This window comes from Cervus canadensis, chromosome 11 (assembly GCF_019320065.1).
Source record: "Cervus canadensis isolate Bull #8, Minnesota chromosome 11, ASM1932006v1, whole genome shotgun sequence".
Lineage (NCBI taxonomy): Eukaryota > Metazoa > Chordata > Mammalia > Artiodactyla > Cervidae > Cervus > Cervus canadensis.
The window spans coordinates 28,182,176-28,197,647 of record NC_057396.1 but is presented as its reverse complement, the minus strand read 5'-3'; the positions used below and the strand labels follow the sequence as shown (position 1 = coordinate 28,197,647).

General features: G+C 49.6%; 1 protein-coding gene and 1 non-coding gene across 2 annotated transcripts in view; both read right to left on the bottom strand.

Annotated features, from left to right (window-relative positions):
- Positions 1-15,472, bottom strand: part of GRIK4 (glutamate ionotropic receptor kainate type subunit 4) — a 484,233-nt gene that overhangs the window by 344,134 nt on the left and 124,627 nt on the right. The gene's annotated exons all lie outside the window — the stretch shown is intronic.
- Positions 4,063-4,135, bottom strand: TRNAG-UCC. The gene has a single exon. It is a non-coding gene; the product is annotated as a tRNA-Gly (tRNA).

Genomic DNA, 15,472 nt, shown 5'->3' with positions numbered 1-15,472 from the left:
GTCACAAAGAGTTGGAAACGGCAGAGGAGACAGCACGTACATACAGTAGGTCTCACCCAGCCTGTCAAAGCCTCATCGCTTCTCCTGGCCATGGCCTGGCGATGTCTCAGGAACTCAGGCAGAGCCAGGAGAGGCTAGGGGTTGAAGTCCAGAGGCTGAAGGCTTTTGACGTTCCCCTGGGGAAATCCTTCACTTCCTTAGTTAAGCAAGGGGGCTGTCTCTGGACTTAACACTTCCCCCACCGCAAGGGCCCAGATGAAGGGGACACCTAACCATGAAAGCCCAGCTCCAGCTGCCAGAAGGAGAGAGAAAGGCTGTGAGTACCACCTGGTGCGGGGCTGGGCTTGGGGGAGGAACCTCCCAGATCCTGGCAACCCTGCTACATTGCACCAGTGTCCCTAGGCACTCGGGGCCCGCCCAGTGCTGCGCTGAGCACCAACAGGCTCTCAGAACTCTCAGATGGGCTGACTGCCCTCAAGGAATGTACTGGAAAAATCGGATGTCCTTGTGGGAAAAGTGAATCAAGCAGCGCCCCTCGTAAACTCATGCTGCAAGAGACCAGTGGGGCAGCTGTCACGAGACTGGGCAGCCTTCGTCAGCAAACGGGAGGAAGTGCTGCAAAGACAGAGGCAGAAAGGCCTCCCAGGCCCAGGGAGTTGGAACCAGATTCTTGGAAGACGCAGGATGCATGCTGAGCCCTGAGGTATGTGCTGCGGAGGAAGGGAGACCTTCCCGGCACTCACTGCAGAAGGCAAGAGGAGCTGTCCCAGGGACAGGGAGTAGCCCACCTTGCAGGGGCACACGGTGTCTGCGGGGTCCAGAGAGAGATAAGCCTTGGGGTCAGATTCTAGAAGGCTTTCGATGCCAAGGTTAAGGAGCAGGGACTTTATCCTCCAGGCAATAAAGAGCCACTGAAAGTTTCTGGGCAAGGGAGGGCCAGGACCAGAGCTGTGCTTGAGGAAATTGATGAGACCAGGGTGTGCCAGGCGGCCTGGAGAGCAGGAAGGCCAGTGAGTGGCACTTAGCCACATGTGCTGGGGAAACTGACCCTGAAGGGAGCGGACCCTGTACGGCCTGAACATTAGGGCCCTGAATTTTCCCGCAAATTTAGGAAAAAGAAAGTTTCTAAGCAGCCAGGGGTTGGGTCTGCAAAGAAAGCAGAACCCCAGGCATCTCCAGAATCAGCCTCAGTAGGACCGAGGGCATCACATATACTGCACCAAGCTTGGATGAGGCCCAGCATATACGTTGGGTTCTAATGTGAGAGATTCTTGAAGCGTCTGGAGCTGGAGTCATAAGGCCTCTGCTCCAACCTGGCGTTACCACCATTCTCTGTGTGACCACCATCAGATCCTAAAACCTCTGTGCTTTTTGCTGTTGTTGTTTAGTCGTTAAGTCGTGTCCGACTCTTCTCCAACCCCTAGACTATATATAGCCTGCCAGACTCCTCTGTCCATGGAGTTCTCCAGACTAGAAAACTGCAGTGGGGTGCCATTTCCTTCTCCACGGGGTCTTCCCAACCCAGCGATTGAACCCACGTCTCCTGCTTGGCAGGTACATTCTTTACCACTAAACCGCAGGGGAAGCCCCTCTGTGCCTTAATTTCCCATAAAACTGGAAACATGCTCCTTGCACTGTCTTCTCCACGGGGTTGTTCAAAGATCAAAGGAGACACTATATGTGATGCTTATTGCAGTAGATTTTGCCAACTGCCAATCATGTTTCAACAATCAGAAAGTAAGATCCCTGCGGTTGTTTAATTCTTACCTCCTCCGCCCCCACCCTCAACATTTCATTCCCTGTCTTTCATTCTGGAATATATGTCTGACTCCCCATCTCTCAGATTTACTGAACGGATGAATGATTTATCTTTGTTTTCTGTAAAACACCCAGGACAATGTTTTCCACCTAATTGGAGCTCAATAAATGTATGGTTGATTAATTAATAAAAGTAAACCTAGGGAGGATGTTTTAATCATACTCCTCATTCCCTTACTCAGTAACTCATCTTAATATCAATGCTAGCAAAAAAAAATATATATATATACTTGCATGGCAAGATGGAGATCATTCATCCCAGAGGAGGGCAGTGTAAGGTAGCCATTAGCAGCACCAGTTTTGTGCCTGCATCAAACCGAGATCCACGACTCTGGGCTCTGCTCCTTATTAGTTATGCCCTTGGCCAAGTGACTAACCTCTCCAAACCTGTTTTCCCATCCACAATATGGAGAAAATGTTGGATATTCCTAAGATTGCTCTCAAAGATTAGCTGTGATCTTGGCAGTACGCCTGCAAATAGCAAGTGCTCAATGATGGCACTGTTGCTTAGATTACTGAGAGCTGTTATTAGGATTTATTGGTATTATTGTTTGGAGCCAAATCACCATGATTTGGGGCGACCAGTATTTGGGTACAGATCTCCCATTAGTGCGGATGACTGTTAGTACCCTGTGATTGTCAATAGATGAAACCTCTCTCACCGCTTTCAGCTGGAGAAAGCAGATCAGGAAGAGCTTAGAAATGCCTCAGCCCCCAAAGCCAATCTAACATCCTGCTATCAAGTGGCATCTGGGGCTGGGGGCACTGAGCGCATCAGTCGCCCTTATGGTGCTAACCCAGCGTTAATGGTGCAAGTGAATTACAAACAAGGCCCACCTGCTGTGCTCAGCAACGAAACCCGGCAGGAGGGTAATTGCCCGGAACTTGAGCACAGGGGGACACAGCAGGCGTGGAGCACATTAAACACGCAGAAGAGCAACTTCCTAACGCGTTCCTTCTCCACGCAGACCCAAGGAGAAGCTGGCAGGCCAGGGGACAGGAACACAGGCGCCAGATGAGACAGGCTCCAGAAGAAAGGCTCTTCCAAGCCACCAGAGCCGGCCACCCAGTCCAGCTGAGGGGACGGGGGGCACCCAGGTCAGCTCTGCGCAGCTTGGCGTGCCCACGGGAGCTTGGAAGCCAAGGACATGGAACATCTCCAGTTTGGCTCTGGGCACCCCACCCCACAGGAAGGTAGCCTCTGTTGTTAACCTCCTACCCGGGAGTGACTGGGGTAGATGATAGCCTCACCTAGGCTGGTGGTACGAAGACCAGTCTCTTGTTCATTCGTTTGTTCATCTCCATGCTGGTGGGACTAGTGGTAAAGAACCCACCTGCCAATGCAGGAGACTTAAGAGATGCAGGTTTGATCCCTGGGTGGGAAGATCCCCCGGAGAAGGAAATGACAATCACTCCAGCGTTCTTGCCTGGAGAAGCCCATGGAGGTGAGGAGCCCATGGAGGACAGAGGAGCCTGGCAGGCTGCAGTCCGTGGGCTCACAAAGAGCCGTCCATGACTGTGCGGATAAGCAGGAGCTTACATGCTGAGTATGCACTCACTAGTCACGAGCTGCAAGTGGACAGAAAGCTACTAGGACACAAGACGTTCTTTCAAAGGAGCATGGGCGCAGACACCAGTCACCAGGCACAGGCTGGGAAGTGTAATCACACAGCTAAGGTGTAGGGAAGTGCTGGCAGGACACAGAGGGTGCCCACTGCTGCCCAGGCATGGTCAGAAAGAGGCCCTCACACTGGTCTGGAAGGATGGAGATACACACACACACACACACACCATACATACAGATATTATATGTTGATATCGTACGTGCATATGGGCTTCCCAGGTGGCACGAGTGGTAAAGAACCTGCCTGCCAGTACAGGAGACATAAGAGACATAGGTTCGATCCCTGGGTGAGGAAGATCCCCTGAAGGAGGGCATGGTAACCCACTCCAGTATTCTTGCCTGGAGAATCCCATTGACAGAGGAGCCTGGTGGGCTACAGTCCATGGGGTCTCAAAGAGTCTGACACGACTGAAGTGACTTCGCATGTATGCACCAAGCATATATTACTATACATACACATGTGTCCTCAGGTTTTAGGCACCTAAAAGGGAAATGTGTGGTCCAGGGCTCACATAGCTCCACCAAGTTCTTTTTTTTTTTTTTTTTAAGCAATTTTGATTTTTCAGTAGGTTTATTTTTAAATTATTTTTGGCCATGCCTCACAGCATACAGGATCTTAGTTCCCTGACCAGGGATCAAACCTGTGTCCCCTTCATTGGAAGTGCAAAGTCTTAACCACTGGACCACCAGGGAAGTACCCTCCACCAAGTTCTTAACATGCTCTGAGACCAAATGGAAAAGGATAACTTTAGGTACATAGAAGAAAGCAATCCTTGTCTTTAAACATCTTCACTGTCTACTGCAGGCAAGAAAAGCTAACTCCTTCATCTTCTCCCCATCCTACTGGGAAGGTTTGCCAGTAACCTGGGGAGTGACTTTATAGTCGGGACTTTCCACATGGCCTGGTTGAAAGAACAGCCTTCCTCCCCACCCCACTCCTCCCTCCTCCTCCTCCCCGCCTCATGGGAGATCAGACCATGGAAAGGTGCAGTGACATTTCAGGAAGACATAAGAATAGCAGGAGAGTACATTAGCTCCGGAAGGTTGGGTTCTAATTCCAGCTTCTTCATTTACAAGCTGTGATCAAGAGGTTGACATCTGAGCCTCAGTTGCCTCAACTATAAAATCCTGATAATAACTGTACCTACCTTGCAAGGTTGTTGACTGTTTTGAAATGAGAAATGCATGTAAAGTCCTTAATACAGTGCCTGGCACATAGTTAAGTCCTCAATAAATATATTCTAAATATTCTTCATGATGGTACTCCATCATTGCTACCTGTAAGCAAACAGCTCTGCTGAATTCGACCTATACATTTTATCCAGCAAAGATCACTTCATCAGCACTATTTCATTCATTCAACGAGGATCGACTGAACACCGAGTGTGTGGGCGGTTTGAGGTCTCATCTAAAAATACAGTGTCATTGTCCCTGAAGCATCTATGAAGGATTAAAATAAAAAACCTACTTGTGTCCTGTCAAACTGTACATACATGCAATCATACACAGGTACACTCACACATATATGTGCACATAGATGTACATAGAACCCCTGCCCTTGGGAATCTGTCATCTATTGAATTGGCCAAAATGTTTGTTCAGGTTAAGAACAAACTTGAACGAATTTTTCGGCCAACTGAATACATTTAAAATACTATTACTCCCATTGCTGGACATGACAGTTATTAAAGTCTAGACAGAAGACAGCACAGGATTGACTATCCTCTGTGTTTCAGAAGCAGAAACTGAGGCTCAGAGAAGACAACCATCTTGCCCAAAGACCAGGGGAAGGGCATGCCAGGAACTGATGCTATTGGGCTGCACACACCACTCATGTGCCAATGAGCTGGCCCCTCCATGTACCTAATTCATCAAGTTCCACAACAACCCCATGAAGCCTGGGTCATGACCTACAAAGGCGAAGAAACAGGAACTCAACAAAGTAATTTGCTAAGGATCACAAAGCCAGCGTGCAGTGGGCCAGGTGGCAAACAGTTTGCCTGCTTCAAGCCCAGCAGCCTATGCTCTGACCACCAGCAAACGCTAGTGACCAGCCTGCTGAGCACCGGGCATGGTGCTCTGCCAGGTCATGTCGGGTCCATGCCCACACACCACCCCCCAAAGGCTCCCACTTTGGGACCTGGAATGTCCTTCCCCCCACAGAAATCGACACTCGCCCTCAACTTCTTCCGATCTTGACTCAAACCTCAGAGTCTCAGAGTCTTCATCTTCCCTGCTCCTCTTTCCCTTTCCTTCCACAGCACTTACCACCTCCTAACTTATTATATGATTTACTTCTCCATTGTGTTGCTTATTTGTATGGGTCACTCCTACACACACTTGCGAAAATATAAGCTCCCGAGAGCAGGGTTTTGTCTACTTTGTTCTTTATGTGTCCGAGCACCGAGAGCAACGCCTGTCATGTATTAAGTGCTCGAGGGATGTGCTGAATGAATATGAGAAACATGTGAACAGTAAGTGGGTCCTAAAATTAAACAATGCTGACTCAGGCTGCAGCCACCAAGAATCTCCCAGGTCTGCTGGGGGAAGGCGGCCTTGCGAGCATGTAGACTCAACGCCTTTCTATTGATCACAAGGACAGAGGCAGCTTGAGAAGCATCCTACTTAGAATGTTCTGACAGCAAACAAGATGAGGTGAGAAGAAGGACATGGGAGAATTTCAAGGCATTCTTGTCCTGGATTCAAAGAGAAACCAAGGCCGCCACTGGCTAGTGCAGGCTCCTCACCCCACAGATACGAACATGGGGCTCAGAGTCAGAAAATGACTTCTTCAGCATCAAGAATTTGTGTCCAGCTAAAGGCAGGGAGCCAAACTGGGGGAGAAGTGGAGAGGGTGGGCTCTCACAATCTGGGAAGTAGAGACAGCCTAGGAAAGCAAATCCAGGATGCAGAAGATGGATCCAGAACCTAGTGCAGGCTCCTCACCTCACAGATACGAGCATGAGGCTCAGAGTCAGAAAATGACTTCTTCAGCATCAAGAATCTGTGCCAGTGCAGGTTCTAAGACCTGAGTCTCAAATATGGTGCTATGACAACCTAGAGGGGGTAGGATGGGGCAGAGGAGGTGAGAGGGAGATTTAAGAGGGAGGGGACAGGTATATACCTATAGCTGATTCATGTTGATACATGAAAGAAACCAACACAATATTGTAAAGCAAGTATCCTCCACTTAAAAATAAATTAAAATTAAAAATAAATAAAGAAAACTTGAGTCTCCTGGCTGCTGGATCAATACCCTTTTCCTGGTAGCACTTACTCATTAAAGTGTTTTTTTTTTTTTTTAACTGTTTTCCACAAATCGGCTCTCTACTAGGACGTAAGACATGATGGGGAGACACTATGTAAAACAGATAAACACACAGGTAGCCATCGAATTCAAACACCAAGTGCATGGCGTTATTGTGGAGGAAATGTTGCCTGGTTGTCATGGGAACACTGGGACGGGGTCTCCAAGGCTGGGCTTGGGGGGGTCAGAGAGCTCTCCTCAGAAGAAAGGACATCTAAGTGGGGATGTGAGCAACACCTTGGATTAGCCAGAGGGAGGTCGAGAGGGGAAAGAGGAAGCAGTACATACGTGGCCTGAAGGAAGAGGAAACAGATGTTTAGGGATCTGAAAGCAAGCAGAGCTGATGCCCTGAAGGAGGCAAGACCTTGTCACCCATGGCCTTGGAAGCCACTCCTAAGAAGTGTGAATTGTATTCTAAGAGCCATTGAACAGTTTCAAGTAAAGGAGTGAGGTAACCGGAATCACAGAAAGAAAATAGAAAAATCACTCAGACTGTACCTCAAAAGCAGTTTTGGAGGGGTTGCCTCTAAAGTGTGGAAGGTTGGTGGGCTGGGCGACACAGAAGTCCTGGCAAGATAAAGTGACTTGAACAAAGGTGGAGGCGGAGAGGTGTGTCTGCAGGTGAGACTTTTACAGGAGGTGGAGTTGACAGGACCTGGTGATCTGATGTGGAGCATGAAAAAGGAAAACAGGATGACTTCCCTGGTGTCTCAGATGGTAAAGAATCTGCCTGCAATGCAAGAAACCTGGATTCAGTCCCTGTGTCAGGAAGATCCCTTGGAGAAGGGAATGGCAACCCACTCCAGTATTCTTGCCTGGATACTCCCACGGACAGAGGAGTCCAGCAAGCTACACTCCATAGGGTCACAAAGAGCTGGACGCGACTGAGTGACTAACACTTTCACTTTCACTTCTCCAGGCTTCCAGACTGGACAGCTGTGAGGACACCGGTGCCACTAGAGCGGAGATGGGTGGAGAATAGAGGAAGGAAAAACCAGAAGAAAAGGACTTAAGTCCAGAGATGCCAGGAGCATCTATGGTGTGGATGTCTAACAAGATGAAGAGAATTAACAGCAAGCCCTTGGAATTCTCCTATCCAGAGCTGACCTTGCTGGCCTGAGCACCAAGCGCCCCTTTGTGCCTCTGTCCATGGTGCTGCTGACTCAGTCTGGCCTTTGGACAGGTGTACTTCACAGACTGTGACTTCTTCCCCAAGGGCTGACCCTCTGCTCTTCAAGGTCAAGGGGCAACCTCTGATTGGGGATGTGAAGAAAGGCACCAAATGTTGTTTCTAATTCCTGAAAAAGGCAGGCCCCTACTTCTCAGGCCACTTGAGAAGACATAATTGAGAGGCAGCAGAGTGTGTTACTTAACTTCTCTGTGCCTTGGTTCCCTCATCTGGAAAATGGCATTAAAAGTAAGTGCTTCAGACTTCCCTGGTGGTCCAGTGGCTAAGACTCTGCACTCCCAATGCAGGAGGGTGGGGTTTGACCCCTGGCCAGGGAACTAGATCCCATATATTGCAACTAAGAATTTGTATGCTACAACTAAAATCCCACACATGCTGCAAAGAAGATTGAAGATCTCATGTGCTGCAACTAACACCAGCACAGCCAAATAAATAAAAATAAATATTAAAAAAATAAGTGCCTCTTCATAGAGTTGTGAAGGCTAACTGAGTTAATATTTGTTAAAGAGCTTCAAAATGAGCCTGGCACGTAGTAAAGTGAAAGTGTTAGTTGCTCAGTTGTGTCTGACTCTTTGTGACCCCATGAACTGTACCCCACCAGGCTACTCTGTGCATGGGATTCTCCAGGCAAGAATACTGGAGTGGATAGCTGTTCCCTCCTCCAGGGGATCTTCCCAACCCAGGGCTTGAACCCAGGTCTCCCAAATTGTAGGCGGATTCTTGACTGTCTGAGCCACCAGGAAAGCCCAGAACATAGTAAGCGCTGTATAATTGGAAATTAGTAAAAATGAATGCATAAAATGAAGACTGAGATGCCACCACGAGGAACAAGATAGACAGGGCTCAGAGAGGTGCACTTCTGTAGGCAAAGGCAGCCCAGGAGAAGGAAGGAGCATTCTGCAGTTTGGGATTTAAGCACTCTAGCACACTTCACTAGGAGAAAACCTGGGCTGAGTCGAAAAGATTCAACCAGCTTTAGCCTCAGATCATGCCAAAAAAAATAATTTATTCTGCGTGTGGATCTTCTTTAAGAAGTAATGTTTACTTCAAAAACACAGCAATTGAACCCCAAATGGCTTTGATGTATGCGGAATTTGACCAGCCTCCATTATATTAGGGGAGGTAGTCCTGTTTTATGCATCAGGCTCTCTCTAAAGCACCGAAATTTACAGCACATTTGTTATGCAGCTCAGCAAAAGGTGTATGAATAAAGAATAACGTGCTCAATCAACGCTGCTCAGCCAGGGAGCACAGGAAGCGACTCCGTCTGCCTGTGAAAGGGATCTGCCAAGCACCGACGGGGAAAAAAAAAAGCCTATCCCACCAGGGCACCCTGACATTGCATTTCGACAGGCTCATGTTCCTGCTTCCACTTTGTCACTTGCTGGTGCAAACAACACAGCCCAAACATGAGGTCACTCGCTTCTCCCGAGAGCTCAGGCTCCATGCCTGTCTGGTTCTCCCCTGTGCCTTGCTTCTGGAAAGGAGAAAGCAAAGATTTGTTTGTGTGTCTGCTCCCCTTCTCGCCTCCTCTCTTTCTCTACCCTCCCTTCCTGCATCTTCTCTTTCTCTTCCATTCTTCATGATGCTTCCCTCCCAGTTGGCCTCCCTCCCTATGTCCAGGGAGGCCTGTGTGGCCTGAGGGTCCTCAGAGATACATTTTGCCACAGCTTGGTGTCTAGTCTCTGAAATGCCTGGAAAAGTTGGGATCCTGCCCAGCCAGACACCTCTGACTATTGCCCTGGACTCCAGTCCCATCCTCAGGGAAAGCAGGGCTCAGGTGGAGTCCAGAACCCAGAAAGCACCACTCTCTCTAGGGAGGAATCCCAGATGGTCTCTAAGGTCCCCCAACACAGCTTTCCTAAGCTGCTTTGCTTAGAGGTCGAGACCAGCCCCAGGCAAAATTGTGATATAGGCAAGATTTGTGCATTCATTCAACTAACACTTTTGAGCACCAACTCAGTGCCAGACACTGACTAAAAGCTGAAAATATCATAGTTCTACTTTTCCTGCCCTCATGAAATGCTACAGAATGCCACAGGGGGGCAAACAGAGGAGCACCTAACCTCCCCTGGGGATGGAGGTCAGAGGAGGGTTCCCAGGAGAAAACCATCTAGCCGGAGACATAAAGAGAAATAAGAAAGACATGTCCAGGAATATTCAAGGCAGCACTGTCGATGAGAGTCAAAAACTAAACACCCAAATGTCCATCAACCATAGAGTCAATAAGCGATGGCATATTCAGACAATGGAACACAGCAATGAAAAATCAACGAACTGTACCAACGTGGAGGAAATCCACAAAGAGCACGTTAAAACAAAAGAAAGCCAGACACAAAAGATGCCTGCGGTATGGTTCCACGTTCATCCATTTCCGAAACGGGCACTGAGAGTCAGGACCATGGTCATAGCAGGGGTCAGAGTGACAAGCTGGGGGCCTGAGTGGGACAACTGGCTGCTGCGTGTCAGTCCAGGTGCTGGATAGAAGGGCGTGTCCACTTTGCAAAAATTCAAAGCTGTGCACTTATGATTTTCTTCTTTTTTTTTTTTGGTATACTTGATAGACTCCTGTGAAAAAGTTTACATTAAAAAAAATTAAAGCAAACAAGAGATAACCTGGCACAGTGGGGGTCCTGCTTGTCCTCACTGCCCCTGGCTCCCCTTCTCTGCTTTCCCCCCATAATCACCCGACCTTATGCCCCTTCCACCCTGCGGTCACACGGGACACCATCAGATTAATTAATTCACGCTGAATTGTCCATGGCTAATAGCAGTTCAACAGAATTACCCCTCCCTGGGGGTTTCCTTTTTAATAAAGTAGACCCGCCTTAACTTAAAATAGTAACTTCAGCCAGGCAGCAGGAGCACTAGAGGTACGTGATGGCGCGGCGGGCCAGGCCCTAACGCCATTCAGCGCACCCTGTGCCACTGCTTAACCTGAAGCCTGCGGCTTGCTGAGCCTCTTGCTTCTTCCTGGAAAGCGAACAGTGGGGGCATGGCAGCTGGCCTCCTGGGTTGCAGCAGGGAGGCACCATTTGGACCTCTAGGTCATGAACTAGAACCCTCAGAGCAGGTCTTGGTGAGGCCGGGTCAGCCCCAAGGTCAGCACAGATGGAGCACCAGAAATGTAAAAGTGCTCGGGGCAGACTAGAGCTGGCAGAAGACCTGGGTGTGGCCCTGTGAGACCTGCCAGGGCCATCTGCAGCTTTACAAACTGCCAAAGAACCAACCGGACTCTGACCTAGCCTCCCAATTTACAAAGCTGATTTACTGCACTTGGGGCAGCTCTGTCGTGTTTCCAAGAATTAGCCAAAGACTTCTCCCAATCTGAGCAGGTGGGGAATTGCCAGGTTTGTAACCTCACAGGCCAATTATCTCGGAGAAAAATTCACAGCGGGCACCAGACACATTGGAGGGTCCTGAGGCTTCTGCAGGGATTCTTGGCCACACTGGCAGCCCCCTACTGCCCTCCCATCCTCTCAGGCCCAGAGTGGGGAGGGGGTTAGGAAACTAGTCCTAACTCCTCAAGGTCCCCTGGTCTCACAGATCCATTTTCCCCTGAGTTTTGCCCCCAGCTGCCAAGACTGAGCTTAGCTGAGCACAGGGGGAGCTCCCATCTCCCTCCCCCAGGCAGCCAGGAGGGGCCATGCAGTCTGGCCACCTGCTCCACCTGCTTGGTGGCTCCCTGAGCTGGGCAAGGAGGTTAGGGAGGAGGGAAAAATAAGCCCCCAGCAAGCAGTCTCATAAGCGCCGGAGATGACCCTCTCACTGCCCCCATGTTGCCGTCCCTTCTTTCTTTTCAGTTCCCAGCCCGCTGTCTCCAGATCAGTGGGTTTTCCAGACGTAGCAACAGGTCCCCCGTCTGACAGATTCAATCCTGAACAGTCCCCAGGGGAACAAGGTGCCCCTGGGGAAATGCAGGCTGGCAGCCCCGGAGAGTCTTATGTCTGGGAAGGCTCTTCCCAGAAAAGCCAGGGCACAGCCCTGCAGACAGGCTGCGCAGAAGGCTAACCAGGGCGGGACCCTTGGGAGGAGGAGACTTTGTGTTAGAGGCGAGGCTTTTCCAGGCTGCTGCTGCTGCAAATAGCCAGAGGGAGGGGCCTCTGGTTTCAATCACAGCTCCACCCTCTACAATCTGGGGGGTCTCCGCATGACCCCAGCACATAGTAGGGTCTCAGGAAATGTTATTTGTCAAGTTTGGTGATTAATCCTCTAACCACCTTAAGCAACAAAGTGGGAGAGAATGCCACCAAAAGCAAGGCACCAGGGTCTGCCTCCTGTCATTTATCAGGTGGCTCACAATATCTCAGGCACTTTCTATAAACCATCACTCTTAATCTTCACATAAACGGAAAGGCGGGTCTAAAGATGGGAATACCAGACCACCTGACCTGCCTCCTAAAAAAATCTGTATGCAGGTCAAGAAGCAACAGCTAGAAGTGGACATGAAACAACAGATTGGTTCCAAATTGGGAAAGGAATATGTCAAGGCTGTATATTGTCACCCTGCTTATTTAACTTATATGCAGATATTAAAAAGCAGAGACATTACTTTGCCAACAAAGGTCCGTCTAGTCAAGGCTATGGTTTTTCCAGTGGTCATGTATGGATGTGAGAGTTGGACTGTGAGGAAAGCTGAGCGCTGAAAAATTGATGCTTTTGAACTGTGGTGTTGGAGAAGACTCTTGAGAGTCCCTTGGACAGCAAGGAGATCCAACCAGTCCATCCTGAAGGAGATCAGTCCCGGGTGTTCATTGGAAGGACTGATGCTGAAGCTGAAACTCCAATACTTTGGCCACCTCATGCGAAGAGTTGACTCACTGGAAAAGACCCTGATGCTGGGAGGGATTGGGGGCAGGAGGAGAAGGGGACAACAGAGGATGAGATGGCTGGATGGCATCACCGACTCGATGGGCATGAGTTTGAATGAACTCCAGGAGTTGGTGATGGACAGGGAGGCCTGGCGTGCTGTGATTCATGGGGTCGCAAAGAGTCGGACATGACTGAGAGACTGAACTGAACTGAACTGAGAGTACATCATATGAAATGCTGGGCTGGATGAAGCACAAGCTGGAATCAAAATTGCCAGGAGAAACATCAATAACCTCAGATATGCAGATGACACAACCCTTATGGCAGAAAGCGAAGAATTAAAGAGCCTCTTAATGAAAGAGGAGAGTGAAAAAGTTGGCTTAAAGCTCAACATTCAGAAAACTAAGATCATGGCATCCAGTCCCTTCACTTCATGGCAAATAGATGGGGAAACAATGGAAACAGTGACAGACTTTCTTTTCTTGGGCTCCAAAATCACTGCAGAATGGTGACTGCAGCCATGAAATTAAAAGACGCTTGCACCTTGGAAGAAAAGCTATGACCAACCTAGACAGCATATTCAAAAGCAAAGGTCCATCTAGTCAAAGCTATGGTTTTTCCAGTAGGCATGTATGGATGTGAGAGTTGGACTAAAAGAAAGCTGAGTGCCAAAGAATTGATGCTTTTGAACTGTGGTGTTGGAGAAGACTCTTTAGAGTCCCTTGGACTGCAAGGAGATCCAACGAGTCCATCCTAAAGGGAATCAGTCCTGAATATTCATTGGAAGGACTGATGCTGAAACTCCAATACTTCGGCCACCTGATGTGAAGAACTGAGACCCTGATGCTGGGAAAGATTGAAGGCGGTAGGAGAAGGGGACAACAGAGGATGAGATGGTTGGATGGCATCACCAACTCGATCGACATGAGTCTGAGTAAGCTCAGGGAGCTGGTGACGGACAGGGAAGCCTGGCGTGCTGCAGTCCATGGGGTCACAAAGAGTCAGGCGTGACTGAGTGACTGAACTGAACTGAACTTCCACACACCATCACTCTTAATCTTCGCATAAACTGAAAGGCGGGGTCTAAAGGGCCCCAGGCTTCCCCAGTAGCTCACACAGCAAAGAATCCACCTACAATGCAGGATATCTGGGTTCAATCCCTGGGTCGGGAAGATTCCCTGAAGGAGGGCCTGGCAACCCACTCCAGTATTATTGCCTGGAGAATTCCATAGACAGAGGAATCTGGTGGGCCACAAAGTCTGTGGAGTCGCAAAGAGTCAGACACGACTGAGAGACTAACACTTTCACCTTTTTCAAAGAGCCCCACTTTGGAGATGGGGTTCAGAAAGGAGCCGCTGCTGCTCTGATAGGACACAGCCTGCAAGTGGAAGCCACGGGATTTGAACCTATGTTTGGCCGCCTCCAAGGGCTTCTCTGAGAACCACTGCACCATCCTGCCCTGACCTCCACGTGCTCAGACACACCCAGCTGCAAAGCAAAGAGGTTCACGGTGGTCTTTCTGCACCTCCCACAAGTAGATGTTCTGTAAGTGAGGCTCTTCACTTAAAAAAAATCTCCAAGCCCAGCCATGCTCTCTGTCTGCCTCTGGCCGGGCGGGGACCCCCAGGAAACACCATGGTGCTGGCAGAGGGAAGTCAGAGGCTCACACAGACTCCCAGGGGCCTTCTCATGCTGACACAACCTGTCCTCTCTCACCTAGGGAATGGATCATTTTCATTTCCCTCTTGAATAAAAGCTAAATCAGTATGGTTTTAATGCTTAGGATTTAACTTTATTAATAAACAATAAAAGTTAAAAGCGTCTCAGGCCCCTAATTGAACGCCATCAGTGACAGGTGCAGCAGCCTATCTCCAGATCCAAGCAGGATGTGCTGAGACCTTCTAAGTCAGATATGTGCAAGCACATACATGTGCTCAAGTGCGCAGAGCCCGTTCTGGAAAGAGGGGCCCCTGTCTGCAGGGAGCCCCCTTTGGGCCAGGAAACAGTTCTTTCTGCTCCTAATACAGAAGGGCTGCGATTCCTAGGAGGCCTGGCCCCGGAGTAACTACCTCTCTGATTTAGAGAGCTGTAAAAGCTTGACTTGGACTCAAATATTTAAGCACTTTAAATACGCCAATAATGATAATTACCCTGCTGATGGCATTTCATCTTAAATGAAGCTCCAGGCCAAGGAGACTCTGAAATCACTGACACCCAACACACAGTGCTCTGGGTCCTCTCTAAACCTGCCACCGTGCTGATGGTGTGGTGTGGGCAGCCGTCGCCCGAGGGAAAAGGCCCTGAACTCAGAGCCAGACGACAGCGGTGATTGTGTCCTTGGGTGAACAGGTGGCCTGTAAGTCTCCTCACCTGTAAAGTGAAGATGGCACAGCCAGCCGCCTCCCGGGTCGTAGGTGAGAGTGAAGGAAACCTTGGGTGACCTCCAAGTGGGTGACAGACAGAAGCAGTTAACAAGGCCTCAGCATCAACTCCCTGGCAAACCCGGCAGAGAGCCACGCAGCAAAGGCCCTCCTTCTTCACACAGAATGAAGGTGCCCAGGTCCCGCGGACAGACTCGTCCCCCGAGAACACGGAGGCCTCTAGGGGCAGCTGCTGGTAGTGCAGGCGGCTGCGGGGACCGCTGGGAATCCATCAGTTCAGCCGGGGGTTCTCTCCCCCACCCACCTCCAGGACTCGCTGGGCAGGGCCACTTAAGTGCTAT